The 17,563-nt window shown below is 41.7% G+C and overlaps 1 protein-coding gene across 1 annotated transcript in view; it reads left to right on the top strand.

The window, feature by feature from the left end:
- Positions 1 to 17,563, top strand: part of xkr7 (XK, Kell blood group complex subunit-related family, member 7) — a 120,362-nt gene that overhangs the window by 86,636 nt on the left and 16,163 nt on the right. The window lies entirely within an intron of this gene.

The raw sequence follows: 17,563 nt of genomic DNA, 5'->3' as shown, positions 1-17,563 counted from the left end.
TCACCTGTCCCTCGTTATCCCTGTTTTATAAGCCCTGTGTTTGCCCCTTGTCTTGGCTGGTATTTGTTTGAATCTCTGTCTGTGTTGTTGGTGTTATATGCTGTGTTGGTTGTACTGGTGTTGTTTGTTTCGATTCTGGTTTATGTCATGTCTGGTCCCCGATCTATCCGTGTTGGCTCATTGCCCCTGCACTGCTTTGACCCTGATTTTGGATTTGCCCATAATGTATGTCGCTTATCTCCGCATATGCGTCCGCCTCCTCGCTCCCCGTTACATTTGTATCAATAGAGAAGACACACTGCCAATGACACAGCTGTTACACGGAGAACAGTACTGAACTGAGCCCACAACGATCTCTGTTCCAACACCGAACACAAAACTCCTCTGCTAAAACGGAAACACATAGAGCCTAAAATTTGCACATAAGCTTTGAGATAAAGCATAGATCTTTTAGGACAGGGTCTGGTCTGATGAAACAAAAATAAAAACTTTTGGCAGTGATTTGGCATGTCATGTTTGGAGAAAGGTACGGTAAATATATAGTGATCCCTAGAACAGTGAAGCATGGTGGTGGGAGCATCATGATATGGGCCTCTGTAATTCTTGATTAAGGCTGCCTGTTCATCAGAGTATAAAACCTTTTTTCACACCCATAAAAACACTTCTGAAAAACATGGAATGAGTTCACCAAGAAATCTTTCATGTTGAGGAACTTCTTGTTGCTGTTTACTTTAACTGTACACTGTTAGAAATAAAAGGTACCATGGAGGTACATGATTTGTTCATCGAGGTACAAACAGTGTTAACGTTCCCTCAAAGGCACATCAGTGGTTTTAAGGTCCAACTGTGTACCTTAAATAAGTCTTTCCCAGTGGAAAAGTAGATATTTGTATCTTTTTATAAACTACTGTTTTAAAACGGAACCATTTAATGAAAAGCCTGGAGGCGAGGCGGGGTGTGTGGATTTAGTACAGCTTAGAAAATATCATTTCAGTGGATTCTGGTTCAGTTATGTTCCATGACTAAAGGTACTGAGATGTACCCCTGAGGGTCCCACCCCAGGAGGGTACTGCCCCAGTGACAGTGTCGTACCTTTTTTCCTGAGAGTGTATGGCTGTAGTTTACTTTGAAAGAGCGCAGACACGGGACACTCTGGCTCAGGAAATGTCCATTAATCAGCTGCAGGTCCATTAACCATATGCATGTCTACCATCCAATACCACCTCCATCTTTTTTCCTTAATAACATAAGGAAATAATACATTTTAATTTCCTGCATTCTGTCGTTTATATACGGATTTATATGCAGATTCATTTCCATTGTAATTTAATGCATCTCACCGTTTTTATCATCAAAATAGGTTTATCCAACTCAAGCGAGCATGTGTTGATGCTTACCTGACAGAATCATCTGTCTGCGCATCAAATTAGGAACTCCATTCAAACCGTGTAAAACAGAGTGAGTGGTTGAGTGATTGAGTGAGTGGATGACTGAAAGAGAGACAGCCAGCCAGACGGCTTTTTAACCTGCACCAGCCGGCCCAGCTGTCTTCTCTCTGGCTTTTTGGTACAGCGCGTTTGGTGTAATTAGCCCTATTTGGACATGTTAATGAGCTTCCCCCTTACACAGCCCATTCCAGTGAGAGTGGTGCTCTGAGAGCAAACCCTGTGTCGAACGCAGTCAAGTACCTTGGGTAGAGTGTGTGTGGTATATGTATGTGTGAAAGAGAGAGAGAGAGAGAGAGAGAGAGAGTTCTGGGTGGGACTGCCTCCCAGTCTTCATTCACACTCAATGTGTGCATTAATCATGTTAATGACTGGAGCTCTGGCTCTGGAGCCTGTGGGACTGAGGTGGGATGAGCTGTAGGCTGCTAGGTAGGAGGTGTTAGCTGCATGGCTGCTTAGCAAGCAGTAGGAGTTCAGCTTTAAAGTGAGACTGATCAGCAGTACAGAGTTGCCAGTTTATTAGGTACACACATGGACCATTTGATCACATTGAACTTTACACCAGTTTGACCACACAGTTTGTCGACACCTCCTCTCCCACCGTAGGGCCAGATATTACTTGGGTGATGGACCATTCTCAGCACATCAGTGGCACCAATGTGGTAATGGCATGTTAGTGTGTTGCCCTGATGCCGTGGCTGTATCAGGGCCCCAGTAAGTATTTAAACATTTTTAACCATTTAACCATTGATAAACTTGAATGAAGCTTTTTCGGATACTTTATAAAATTTGTTTCAGAGTGAAAACACTTTATGCTCAGTATCAAACTAATGGTAGACTGCAAATACAGTCAAACCTCGCACATCTTACTGCACTGCTAAACCATGAAATTTGCCTCGACTGAATTGTTTGTGTTTATGTTTTCTCCATCCTGCATTCCCATGAATGTAATGAATACCCAAATAGTGATTTTGGTATCTGAATACTGACCTCGCTAACAGAGTTCTTAAGTGTGTTTAACCACATCTCAACATTCAGTCAATACTTCAGTAATGTATGTAAGCAGATAAGGAGACTTTTATGTTGTATTGTTTTGTTCATGTGTTGATTTGCAGAAAGAAAAAAGCATCTGTCACCTTTTTTGGCCATTTTCAGTGGAAAAAGCGGAAAACAGTTTGTTGTTACAGATTAAAAATAAAACATAATCCATTATATAAGTAACTATAATTCTGAAACAATTATATTACGGAGGCTAATGTACAGCCAAATCAATAATAACACTAGAAATCGGAGGAATCTTATCTGAATAGCTTTCTGTGTGAATGCCAGCTGATTTGTTGGTTCATTCTAAAGTCCTAGATTCATGTTAGGCTGTCTGTCTGTTTTTCTCTCTCTTTTCTTCCATTTCACTGCATTACTATGATAGTAAGCCTCTTTTGACCTAATGCAGTCTCTTAGCTCAAGATCATAGCTGACCTCATCCTCAAATATCCTCTCCAACACCCCCTGCCTGTCCCACCTGGAGATGTAAACACGCTCCTGGTCTTGTTTCATGCAGCCCCTAGAGCGAACACACCACTCAGCGCAGATTGCAAAGTCTCATTTAACTTGACTCGTTCTGGAAAGTAATGAATTTGTTAGCGCACTCAACGCTAAGGCTTATTTTAGTGTTTTCTGCTTGGCTAATTGGTTTCATTGTTTTAGAGAACAATGTGTAATTGTTGCTCAGACTGGAGTGCCTTACCTTGTGTGTCACTATCTCTCTCCTCGTCTCCGCCGCTTTCTACAGTCTCGCACCAGCAAAGCAGGCCAGTTTCTCCAAAAGGAGAGCAATATCTTCAAATCTCAAGCATGCCGAACCCCAGGCCTATGAGGGACAAGTGGTCTTGTAGTGTTTCCAAAAAAGTAATTTTCTTTCTAATTTGGATGATCTCAGAAAACAGAGAGAGACTGCAACTCATAGTGTGAGTTTATTGCTTCAAGGGGTTCATATCATGACAAAAATGAGATTTTCCTCACTTTTTGTATTGTAAGTAATAATAAGTCTATATACACCGGTCAGGCATAACATGATGACCACCTCCTTGTTTCTACGCTCATTGTCCATTTATCAGCTCCACTTACTGTATAGCTGCACTCTACAGTTACAGACTGTAGTCCATCTTCAAACTAACTTCAAAAAGAAACAAAAGAACATTTAACTGGTAAGTCTTACAATGTTGTTAGTTAGCATTGACAAGCAGAGGTGTGGACTTGTGTCTGCCTCGAATCACGATGACTTGAGACTCGACTCAAGAACATTGAGAAAGACTTGCGATTCGACTTCATCACCAATGACTCGGACTTTGACTTGGACTTTAGACTTATGACCCAGAAAGACTCGAGACCCAAAGTGGAAGACATGTGGAGAGTCTGACTGCAGGCTGCTACACAGCTGGTTAGAGGTAAGAGAGGCATTTAGAGCTCAAGTTTGCCTCCATAAGCTGGAAACAAGTGAAGCATCAACAGCATCAATGTGTCCTCACTCAGCACTTAAACTATTACTGGAGATTTGACCGTTGATTGAATCCTATGTGTCGTCTTCTCATCTGTTGAACTCTCTCTTTCAATGGTTGTTTTGTTTTGGTGATTGGAGTTTGAAACTGAAATCCTTGGTGGACTCGAGGAAAAAAGTGAAATCATGCTTTAGAGACACAAGCTTTTGTTGTTTTATTCTCGTCAGCGCCGCTTAGCCATTTCTTGCCAGTTCGCATAAGTGGTTTGATGGCCTGGTTTTCATGCAGCTGTGTCTTCTGTAATGTACCTCTGCTCTGCACCCGTTTTCTTCTGCCTCTTACATCACTGTAGTTCTATTAACATCTACCACAAATGATTTTTATTATTATTATCAGGCACCCTGAAAGGTGAGGCTGGGGTCGAGACCCCCCACCCCCCCCAATGCTGGCTCTACCTCTGCTGTGGAGAAAAACAATGAGTGCATTTACACGCACTTAATCCGATAACTGCAGAAAATCTGATTTTGTCGGTAATCTAATCAACGTGCTTAGATAATGAGGAAACTCCAGGTCTACATGAGTCAGGCAGTAGTTTACAACCAGCCAATAAACTCCCAGAAGAAGACGTGACGTAAACGTAACGTAAAACTCCAACTTCATGTCACGGCTGCTATTTTAAAGCATATTGCCACTTTACCTGAAAATATAAACATACATCATCTAAAAAGATGAAGACTGTTTAACCTTCATTTCGTCAAGCATGTAGTTGGTTTCGCTCCAAAAGTGTTTTGCTGTGTCTCGCGGCAACACCGCTCACTTATTTCTGGTACCACGGTGTGTTTTTCACAGAGAAATCCGAAAGAAATCAGAGTAAGAGTTTAAATGCACTCAGAAATCTGATTACTGAGCTAAAATCCAGCCTCTATCAGATTTCCTAACTGGATTTCTAGACCTTACTCCAAGCTAAGAAATTTAGTGTGCTGTTCACTTGACCATTTGAATGATCAGATACCTGCAGAAATCTGACCACTCATGTCACGCCATCAGCGGACACTGGTCCATCCATTTCCCAGGAGTCACAGGGGACTCACGTGACCGACAGCCAAGCATGGCGCTCCTATCAGCATTCACAATCCCCAGACTACTAATGCGGATCACCTGCGGACTAGGTCATATGACCTTCACTAGTTAATATTTAAGCCCAGTATTTAGCAATTTCACTGTGGTGGGACCCTCAGGGGTACATCTCAGTACCTTTAGCCAGGGAACATAACTGAACCATAATCCACTGAAATTATATTTTCTAAGTTGTACTGACTCCACACACCCCGCCTCACCTCCAGGCTTTTCATTAAATGGTTCTGTTTTAAAAAATTCCATCCATCCATCCATCCATCCATCCATCCATCCATCCATCCATCCTCCACCGCTTATCCGAATCCGGGTCGCGGGGGCAGCAGCCTAAGCAAAGAGGCCCAGGCCTCCCTCTCCTCCACCACCTCCTCCAGCTCTTCCGGGGGATGCCGAGGTGTTCCCAAGACAGTCGAGAGATATAATCCCTCCAACGTGTCCTGGGTCTTCCCCGGGGTCTCCTCCCCGTCAGACATGTCTGGAACACCTCCTTAGGGGGGCATTTAGAGACCATCCTTACCAGATGCCCGAACCACCTCGACTGGCTTCTCTACTCCGAGCCTCTCCCGAATTGCCGATCTTCTCACCCTATCTCTAAGGGAGAGCCCGGCAACCCTGCGGAGAAATTTGGCCGCTTGTATCCGCGATCTCGTTCTTTCGGTCACTACCCAAAGTTCGAGACCATAGGTTTTAAAAAATTAGTTTATAAAAAGATCCAAATATCTACTCTTCCACTGGGAAAACTTATTTAAGATACACAATTGGATCTTAAAACCACTGTTGCACCTTTGAAGGAACATTACACTGTTTGTACCTTGATATGAATCATGTACCTGCATGGTCCCTTTATTTCTAACAGTGCATGAGCCATTCAGCACCCAGGTCATTTACATGTAAGAGTCTCACAGGCACAGTAACAAACACAGCATGTTTAATTCAAAAGGAAGAAAGCAGCTAAAGAAGGTAAAAATAAAAATACGTATTCAATGAATTATCATTTTGGGGACATAAAATCACGTTGTAGATGGATTCCCAGGGGATTATAAATACAAGAAAGTTGTAGAAAATGGGCAATTAAACGGTAAAAGTTCAACCGCTACCTTGGCGCAGGTTAAACTGTTTGAGGCTGGATAAAAGCCTGGCAGAAATTCTCGCAATAGCTTTAGATAGAACTGATAATCGCACACCAGGCAGCATTTCTCCACATGTCTCATCTTCAGGTGCACACGCTTCGCTTTCACTTTCAGTGAGTCACTGTGTTCTGCTCGCTCTGGTGTTGTTTGGTGAGGCTCATTTTGCTGTTCGATTGATGTTCTGTGGTTTGAGTTTGTGAAGCAGATTCACTGTTTATGCGAGCAGCTGAACAATGCACTCAATCTCCCAGAATCCTCTTTGATCAGGCTTGACTGGAATAACACATCTGCTATTTTTGTTACGCTTTCAACGTGGCCCACTTCTCTAGCTCTCTGTGTTTGTGCCTCTCTGTCTCATTCACACACACACACACACACACACACACACACACACACACACACACACACACACACACAGTTTAATCCTTGGAAGTTGAGTTAGTACTTTCAAGTTGTTATACTAGTCTAATGTAGTTACATATATAATTACATTGCAATTCAATTCGGTTTACATTCCTTATCAACAGATTGTACTTGATGTTTTTGCTTTTTGTGAAACAAGACTGTGCACTACAGCAATAACCTGAATACTACAAATTCAAATGTTATCTAAGCCACTTAACCTTCTGGGTCATGGGGCAGTGGGGGGCTAAACTGGAGCCTATCCCAGCAGTCATCCCAGCCTATCCCAGCAGAAGCATCCCAGACATACACTCAGATTTATTCAATCCCACATACATTCACACCTACCTAGGGGCAATTTAGCATGCCCAGTGTCTTTGGACTGTGGGATGAAACCCACACAAACACCGGGAGAACATACAAGCACAAGAGGGATACAAATAACGTTACTGCCCTGATAGGAAGAGGATTGTGGACCGCTGTCGGCCTGCTGATGGCAGAGCTGGTGGTCCACTGGCGTTTTGCTCAGCGTTTTAAGCAGAGTAATACGCAAAACTTCGCTTACCATCACTCATTTTCCACTCAATTCACCAGCCTGGTTAACTTTTCTTTAGTTAAACTTTGTAAGTTAATTTAGTAAATCATTTTCGTCTTCTTCTTTCGGCTGCTCCCTTTAGGGGTCGCCACAGCGGATCATCTGCCTCCATCTTGCCCTATCCATTGCCTCCTCTACTTTCACACCAACCATCTCCATGTCCACCTTCACTACATCCATAAACCTTCTCTGAGGTCTACCTCTTCTCCTTCTGCCCGGCAGCTCCATCTCCAACATTCTTTGACCAATATATCCACTATTCCTCCTCAACACAAGTCCAAACCATCTCAACCTGGCCTCTCTGGCTTTATCTCCAAACTGCTCCACCTTCACTGTCCCTCTGATCTGCTCATTTCAAATCTTGTCCGTCCTTGTCACTCCCAACGAAAATCTCAGCATCTCCAGCTCAGCCTCCTGTCTTTTAGACAGAGCCACAGTCTCCAAACCACACATCATAGCAGGACGCACTGCTGTCTTGTAAACCTTCCCTTTCACTCTTGCTGCTATCCTTCTGTCACACATCAGCCCTGACACCCGTCTCCACCCACTCCATCCTGCCTGCACCCTCTTCTTCACCTCTTTTCTACACTGTCCATTGCTCTGGATGGTTGACCCAAGATATTTGAAGTCATCCACCTTTACGACCTCTACTCCTTGCATCTTTACCTTTCCACCTGCCTCCCTCTCATTCACACACATGTATTCCATCTTGTCTCTACCGACCTTCATTCCCCTCCTCTCCAGTGCAAACCTCCACCTCTCCAGATTCTCTTCCACCTGCTCTCTACTCTCACCACAGATTACAATGTCATCTGCAAACATCATGGTCCATGGAGCCTCCTGCCTGACCTCATCTGTCAACCTGTCCATCACCTTTGCAAACAAGAAGGGGCTCAAAGCTGATCCCTGATGTAACCCTACCTTCATCTTGAAACCATTTGTCACTCCAACTGCACACCTCACCACTGTCTCACTATCCTCATACATGTCCTGCACCACCCCAACATACTTTTCAGCTACACCTGACTTCCTCATACAGTACCACAGTTCCTGTCTTGGCACCCTATCATATGCCTTCTCTAGATCCACAAAGACACAATGTAGCTCCTTCTGACCTTCTTTTTACTTCTTTACCAACACTCTCATTAGTAAATCATTTTAATCATTATATATCAAGCCTAGGCATTTTTTTCTCTCAGTTGTTTCTAATATTTATCTAAGTATATTTTCTAAAATAAAAGTCTCTGTACATTTAAAATCTCTTTGTGGATATAAAAAACTAGTTACAGCTTGTATGGAAGATAGTAATCTGGGTGGTCCAAGGGTGGACCAGCTGTGGCAAACAGACAGTGGGGTGCCAACCTTTTCAAACCAGCAGACTGATATATGCTCGCTATCTGAGTGACAGCTCAGTTTGATTTTAGATTTCTCTTCAGTATTTGGTAACAATGACAACAGTATTTGCCAGATATTGTTGTTTACAATATTTAATGACAGTGAAAAGGACGAAGCTGAAGTTGCTTTCTATTCACCGGGTTTTTGGTCTAATGTTCCCATTGCAAGGCGCCAGAATGTAACTGTCAAGTCAAGCCAGCTTTATTGTCAGTATTACAATATGTACAGGATGTACAGTGTATTGAAATTGCGTTACTCTCAGACCCCATGGTGTAACAATAACATTAAATAGACGGTAAACAGGAAAGGTGTGAATTTAAATAGACACTTAAAAAAAGCACTAAACACTAATCGTAAAAATAAACACTAATTGTAGAAAAATAGAATAATAAAAAAATTATATTAATATAAGAGGTCCTGAAATGAACACTAAAGTGGTGTAAGGCACACACAGATAAAGGTCTGTGGGTATAAATAGTGCAAATATAAACAGTAGTGCAGTTAGAATGAGCTGCTTCAGCATTTAAGGGGGAGTGGAAAGATGTAAACAAGAAGCTGTTTCAGCTTTGTGTGAAAAGGTCATCATCATCATCATCATTTATATCTCTCAATTCCTCAACCTGTGGATAGAAATTAAGAGGCAGCAGCTCCGTCGCAGGCCAGTCAGATGAGATTTTTACTAAAAGAGGGACCATGCCCTCAGCCCCTCTAGTACAAGCCTAGCCCCCTATCCATGAACTTTTAGTGACACCCCTGGTAGGTAATAAGCCTGGGATTTTAAAGGGTTAACAGTTGCAATCCTGAAAATCCGGGTCTTCTGCAGCCCCTTCAGCACCTCCACTTACTGCCATGTAAAGCTTACCTAGGAGTTAGCACAGTGTGGAGATTATGCTGATGGAAGCTCTCTGGACAGGTCAGTGAGGGGACATTGGCTCTAATATATATGCCAGTATATACAAGAGGCCTGTAACAGTGGCCAGTCAGAGATCTACTGACACAGCATGTCTTAGACACATTAATAGAAGGCAAGGAAAATTTGAAACACATAGTCCTGAAGCAGATATTAAGAGTTTAGTTTGTTTGTTTTGAGAACTGCACAGTATGAAAGGGACATGATGGTGACTCAGCCTGAAATGCTCTCCACATTACCCAGTGGGGACAGAGGTCATAATTAGTGCACATGACACACACACACACACACACACACACACACACACACACACACACACACAGTTAAACAAAACAAACACAGTTTTTCACTGAGCCAGTCTATCTGCACTATCTTAGGGAACTGGCTGAATAACAATAAGGACATGCTATGGAAAAATCAATAATGTCTAATTAAAGTTTTCTAATAGTGTTTTTCTTGTGCTGACATTATGTTACAGTTCATGGTCCACGGAATGGGGGACCACCTGTGCCATGGCCTGACTTTTTTAACTGTTTCAAGCTACTAAAGAAGTTTTACTAATGTTCTCTGTACATAAACTGCCTACCATGTATCAACACACACTGTCCATGTTTTTCCACTTTGATACCGATACCTGATCCTTGAGTATCCTAACCCAATATATATATTAGGTTATATAATATAATACATTTATTGTTGCTGTTGGAACAAAGCCTCGTATCTCCAAATGGATATTTATAGGAGAAGGAAAAAACCTACTGTACTTTCAGTGGAACCAGACTTTTTTGCAAGTAGTTTTTTTTAGCCATTGCTGTTCGTCCATTCATCCTGAAATTTACACACAATGTAAAGGGCAACAGGTATTTTCAAAATCTATCAAAAACTGAAAAACATCAAAAATGGAGATACAAGGTTTTGTTCCAACAGCAGCTATATATCTTTAGATAGATAGATAGATCAATAAATAGATAGATACTTTATTGATTATATATTTAGCATATATTTACACACACACACACACACACACACATACATATATATATATATATATATATATATATATATATATAATGGGGCTGATGTTGTTTTCTCTAATCATTTGTCTCGTATAAGCATCTCCTTTAACTTACATTTACATCTCCGAGTGTCAGGCTCTGCTGGAGTTCAGGAAATATTAAATAATTAGCATGATTTGTTTGCTGTCAGTAGCGTGATGCAACTGACTGACCGAGGCAGAGCGCATACAGGGCTAGTGGACTCACAGGCCCAACTAGTGGGCTACTGTGTTAAAGGCTAAATCAAGGCTAAAGGCATTCATTACCCCGAGAGACCAGTGGTTCTTTCCACATTGTCTCTCTAATGTTCATTCCCTCAATAACAACCTGGACTAACAGTAACTCAGACTGTAACTGACTGCTCAGCAGCAGATAAGTGATTAGCCAAGGAGGTAATGGGCTCCTGTTAGCATGTTTTACACTGCTTGTGTGCTACAGTGTCTGGTTTATTTGTGACATGTCTGTGAAACTAATACCCGAGAAAGGATTCCTACACTTACATTGCACTGGCATTACAGATTTGGCCATCACCAACTGCAAGTCACCTGCACCTGCTTGTGACAGTGATGTCTCCCTTCCAGACATGCTTAATAACTGTACTCATCTTGAAGCACAAAACGTCACGACGGTGAGGAAAACCACTCCTCCTCCAAGTGAACAAGTACTGTGTCTGTCCACTGCTGATGTGCCAAACAGCTGGCTGATGTGCTCACAGACATATTCAACATCTCTCTGAGTACTACAGTCGTTCCAACATGCTTCAAGTCTACCATCATCATCCCTGTGCCGAAGAAGTCTCCAGTGTCCTGCCTCAGTGACTACCATCCCGTTGCACTCACTCCCATAATTAAGAAGTGCTTCGAGAGGCTTGTCATGAGGCACATTAAAAACCAGCTCCGTCCTTCACTGGACACACTGCAATTTGCATATCACCCCAATGGAAAACGTCATCTCCACCATGCTCCACCTGGCTCTCACCCACCTGGACAATAAAGACACCTATGTCAGAATGCTGTTCATAGTCTTCAGTTCAGCGCTCAACACCATCATCCCTCAGCAGCTGAATGGAAAACTGAGCCTGCTGGGCCTGAATGCCTCCCTCTGTAACTGGGTCCTAGATGTCCTGACTGAGAAACCTCAGTTAGTCAGGATAGGTAATAACATCTCCAGCACTACCATACTGAGCACCGGTGCTCCTCGGTCCGCTGCTGTTTACTCTGCTGACTCATGACTGTACTGCAAAGTACAGCTCAAATCACATCATCAAGTTTGCTAATGACACGACTGTGGTGGGTCTGATCAGCAAGAACGACAAGTCAGTGTACAGAGAGGAGGTGCAGCAGCTAACAGACTGGTGCAGAAGCAACAACCTGTTTCTGAACATGGACGCAACTAAGGAAATGGTTGTTGACTTCCGAAGAGTGCGAGGTGACAACCTCCAACTGAACATCACTGGCTCTGCTGTGGAAATTGTCAAGAGCACCAAGTTCCTCTGTGTCCACATCACAGAGAACCTCACCTGGTCCCTCAACACCAACTCCATAGCCAAGAGAGCCCAGCAGCGCCTCTACTTCCTGCGGAGACTGAAGAAGGTTCATCTCCCCCCTCCCATCCTCACCATGTTCTACAGAAGTAGTGTGGAGAGCATCCTGAGCAGCTGCATCATCGCATACTCTTCACTCACACACACCTCTTTTGATGCTCTACTTGTAATGTTCTATCTGGAACATTGCTGCTACACAGTGTTTACACTGCTTACTCAGGTTTTCCTACCTCAGTAACTGCTGTGTTTATGTCTGTTATCTGAGTGCGTGACTCACAGATTAGAGCATGTTTAATATCTTTGCGCCTTATTCCACTAGCTCATCTCCAGAAATGAGTGCTGTGTCAGTGCCCCACTGTCCTGCCTAATGTCTCCTTAATTTATTGTATTCATCATATTGTTTCTAGCTTAATTTTTTGTTTGCACACTATGTCTGCACGTTTGCACTTTGTACTTTTTGTTCTTTGTTGCTGTCACGTATTCGGCCAGTCAGCCTATGAACTACACTTCCCAGAGTCCTCCGCCTCATCACCTGACTCCGGGAAGATCATCAGTGGCCAATCACTGCTCAAGTTCTCCTGAATACTGATGATGTTCACCTGTATGATTTTATCACATGACCTGCCTAGATAGTATTTTATCCTGGGCTATACACAGGTTCATTGCGAGGCATTGCATTCCTAGTGAATCTCCTGAGCGTTATTTCTGGTTTGACCTCCCGTGTTTTTGACCTTCTCCTGTTTCTCATTTACACTGATTTTTGCCCTTTTGTGCTGTTGCATTTTGGATATTTTGGTTTTTGACTTATTGCCTGTGTTTTGGACTCTGCTCTGCTTTTCCCTACTTGGAAATGATCACCTTCTGTGTTTTGTGGTTTACTTCGGAACTGACCCATGCCTGTGTATTGATGACGATATATCTGCCTGAATCCCTAAGTAAAGCTTCTTCTCTGTTTTATAAACGCGAGCATCTGCTTACTGGTCAAACATTACAATTGCATTACAATTACATTACAAGTGTTGATCCTGGAGGAACGTAATTTCACTCCACTGTGTATTTGTACATAGATGTAATGACAATAAAAGCCTCTTGACTTGACATCACTATAATCATACTTCTCAAAAAACTGGGTAAACTACGTTTAGAACGGTTTAGTCTCTGCTGTATCCATTTATTGCTCACTATGGCACCGTCTTGATTAAAATAAAGAGGAGTCAAGGAGTCGACTCCATCGACTCCAGAGGCAGGAGTCGAGAGTCGAAGTCCAGAAAACTCCAGTGAGTCGTGCATCACTACATAATGCATGTGATGGGATAAACTGCAACACAGTACTATCATAGAAGCCATGCTTGCTCATGATCATGTAGCTGAAATACAGCCATTTTTTACATAAATTACTCAGCTTTGCTATTTTGATCAAGGGCTCAGTTTGGTCCATTGAGATACTCCTGAAATGGGTCCAGATTTAACGATTTTGGATGCACAATTTTCAATTAGTTGAGGCTCTGGGCTCCTAAGTGGCACAACTGTCACAACAAAACAGTAAACAATTATGTCCACCGCAAAAATCATCTGCATTTTGAGATGGTTTAAAATATACTATACAATTATTTAACGCGTTTCAAGACGTTTACTTCAATAAAAGTGGAATTATGTCTTATAGGATTATATGTATTGGCAGATTTTTTAAGTTTAACTTATTTTAAGAAAAACAAGCCAAATTATCTTCCAGTATAATGAGATCATTTGTTAGCAAGTAATGTAGAAGTAATGAATAAGGGCACTGATTGGAAAATGAATGGGAAAGATTGTAACACTTAACTTGGCGTTTACAAGGAAAACTCTTCATTAGAATGAGCCAGTCAGCTTGCTGGCCAAGCGGTTAGCAAGAAAAGATCTCCTTTGTTGAGGAAACAAGCTATACATCACATTTCTTGTGTGTCATTTGAGCCAAACGGTACAAACTGTTTATGCTGTTTTGTAAGTTTCTCCTCATTCAAACAAATAGGACTCCAGTCTTGTATGCATGGAAATAACTGCCCGGGGGCGTTATAAATATGGCCATAAAGTGGACAAACTTTCCTGTAAGGACTGTGATAAAAAGTAATGTAGTTCCTTTATATTTCAGATTAGAAATTAGTAACTTAAAGGATTACTTTTGGAGCTTTACTGGAGCCATCTGTACTAACATTATCACTAGCATTCGGGACAGTCTGCCAAGTGTGTGCAGAGCTCTGTTTTGACTGAAAAAACTAAGTTAGTTTTGGGAGTCTAGTGACACACTTTTTGATTTTCTCCCTCTTTCAACATCTTTTTCACCTCTTTTTCCCTCTTTCTCACCTGCACTTGGATGAATTCATTTCTTTTGCTCACTCAACACCCAGAAAATCATACAGAAGAACCCCCTCTTAAATTGTACATTATGGCTTAATGGTCTTTTTCATACTAGTCTGTCTATACATTTGTGTATATTACAGGTAGCAACATAGAATAGGCCATTATACTCATGACTGGGGGGCAGGACTGTACTAAACATACTGAAAATAACCACTACAATTAGAAATAAAAGCTATTTTCATTTATATATATATATATATATATATATATATATATATATATATATATATATATATATATATATATATATATATAATATTTGGACTGGTAATTTAACATTAACATGTACAGTATATCTAGTATTTTTACATGGGGCCCTTGGCTCATGGGAGCCCTAGATGGCTGCCTACCTTTGTCTAACACAAAGACCGCCCCTGGGTCTGCAACCAGACCACGGTCCGCCAGTCAGCGACCCCTGCTCTAAGACATTGACAGGCTCTAAGTGGGTGTCATTGAGACACAGGCCTGGAAAAACTAGATCATGTCTCCATCTGTTTGTTCGCATTTCTACCATTTTACCACTTCAAACCACTTATGCCCTCAGAGCAGAGGAGACCTCATGATTAATGCAGTCTTTTCATCCAGAGTGGAGAGAGTTGCTGGCTCGGTGCCCATCTTCTCATGTAGGCCTGTGAACAACACAAACACACACACACACACACACACACACACACTTCAGCTCAGTGTTTTAGTTGTTTTGAATGTGAACCGTTCTTGTTCTCAGACACTGGATGATGCTCTTTGAGCCATGTTCTGTGGGTTGATTCACACACACACATGCATTTACAATGGGGTTAACTGGCGCTGCCTGGCAAAGGATCACATTAAAATCTCCCATAGAGTTCCATGTATGCCCAGTTATCCCTAAACTTGTTAGCCTATCAGAGAGAAGCATGAAACAGAATCTTCTCCACTGGGCCTATCAGGCGTTAGCATGGCCCAGAATTCCTCCCAGTGCAGCCTATCAGCTGCGAGGATGGCACAGTGCCCCTTCTGCAGCCTTTCAGATAATGCAGCTTGCCTGAAGCTGGTTCAACATTAGACGAGAGAGGCAGAGACGGAAATTCTACAGCTCTTTCTGTGATGCTGAGCTTCATGACTGTTGTGTGTGTGTCTGTGTATGCGTGTGTGTGTGTGTGTGCGCGTGTGTGTGTGTGTGCGTGTGTGTGTGTGTGAATGAGAGCGATCTGATTGTCCTCTACTGCTCTCTGTGTCTAAAAGCTGCTGACAGGTGAAAAGTGTCACTGCACTGTTATCACATCTGTTCAGCTCCCTGTCCACTTTATTGCCGTGGTTCGGCAAAAAAAATCTAATTTACACAATTTTCCACTCAAACCGGATGGAGACGATCAGACTAGACATGGTGTCTGAATTTTGTTTCTTTAGTTTAGCGCTGGAGCTAAATAGGCCAATGTTGCTAACAAAGACTATAAGTCAACAGTCAACCAAATCTTTTCTGTAAATACATCACCAAAAGTGCTCAAACCACATTCGGGTCGTACTACTGAAATGTCCGTTTTTGTGTCCTTAGTGTTTACAGATATATTACACTTAAAAAACATGTTAGGGTTACAGTTTACAATAGAAACAATAAGGTATTTTAGCAATCACACCTTCTCGAGCATCAATTTAGCAATATTGCTTTTTAAATCAATCGTATAGAATTCCAAGCATTTCAGAAGAGCCCGTCCTCAGCCGTGTATAAAGGCTGAGGCCATATTTTGAGTTAAAAAACATGTTTTTCTGCCATTTTAACTGCAATAATCTATACATGAATCTCAAATATGTGAATTAAATTACAAAGAAAACAAATGCCAAAATATTATCAAATGTATAATGAAAGTTCCCCAGGAGTCGCGTCGTTGGTGTTACTACTTAACAAAAAATCTCTTTTTTGAAATAAAAGTCACGCTGATGACATCACTCGGCCTCCTTTTACCTGTTTTCTGAGGATCTATGTAGAAAAGCACACAGTGAGTCCACCGTGTCTTTCAGTTATCAGAGATCAGCTCATGATCTCATGTGAAGCTTTTAGTTGACGTCACTGGCGTAACCGACTTTATTCGTAGGTAATTGTAAAAAAAAAATAGAATACAAATGGGTTAAATTACATATTATAGTGGATGTTCCATGATTGACAACATGTGGTTTGATGCTCTGTAGCAGCCTTTTATATTTTTTCCCATTAAAAATGTCTCTGGTGTTCCCTTTATTATGTGTAACGCCAGTGACAAACGGTAACACCAGTGACTCCTATGGATAAATAAAAAGTGGACGTTTCTGTAGAATGACCCATTCAGCGCTTCAGTAAGGTTGCGCAGATTTGTCAGTCTGGTTAAGGACACGGTACTTATTTCACTTACTGTGAGATATAAAAGCGAACTTCACCGTGTAGCTCAGAGCAGCTGAAGTGTTACATGAATTCCAACAGAATCTGACTCTCCTTTACGTTCATGCGCATTACAAAGGCATATAGATGAGATGCTAGAATACAATCGCGATTTCTCGTTTCTATCTATAAACATATCTTAAGTTTCAACATGTAATGTTCAAATGAAACCACAGAAATCAGGAACTCAACGACACCCGGATCGTCTAAAAATGGCCTGTTTAACAACACAAATGACCACTTTAGCCAAGTTAAAACATATCACTGTCAGTTTGCCGTGCTTTCTATGCAGTTCTGAGCTGTGTACCTGGTTTTTGGAGTATGGAGTTGTTTGGTTTGTTGTGGCCTGATTGTGTTATTTAACTCTGCCAGTAGAGCAGTAGAGATGCATGCTGGGGTACCCCAAATAAAGCTACTCTGAAAAGATATCCTGCCTCAGTGCCCCAAATATTTAAAAATGCTCTGTCTGTGCTCAACACTGCTTTATTCTTTATCCCTGTAGCTAGTTAAGTGGGACAAGGGGGCAGTCATGGGCATGGTTAGCCTCTTATTCTCCAGGGTATATTTTGTTTTTTCCACCTGAATTTTAAGGTAAATTGTTCAGTAACTACATGAAATAAATGTAAATTTATTTTTAATTTTAAATTATTTATTTCTTTTGGAAAAGCTCCAC

Source organism: Pygocentrus nattereri, chromosome 9 (genome assembly GCF_015220715.1).
Source record: "Pygocentrus nattereri isolate fPygNat1 chromosome 9, fPygNat1.pri, whole genome shotgun sequence".
In the NCBI taxonomy this organism is placed as follows: Eukaryota; Metazoa; Chordata; class Actinopteri; order Characiformes; family Serrasalmidae; genus Pygocentrus; species Pygocentrus nattereri.
This window is presented reverse-complemented; position numbering and strand designations above follow the sequence as displayed.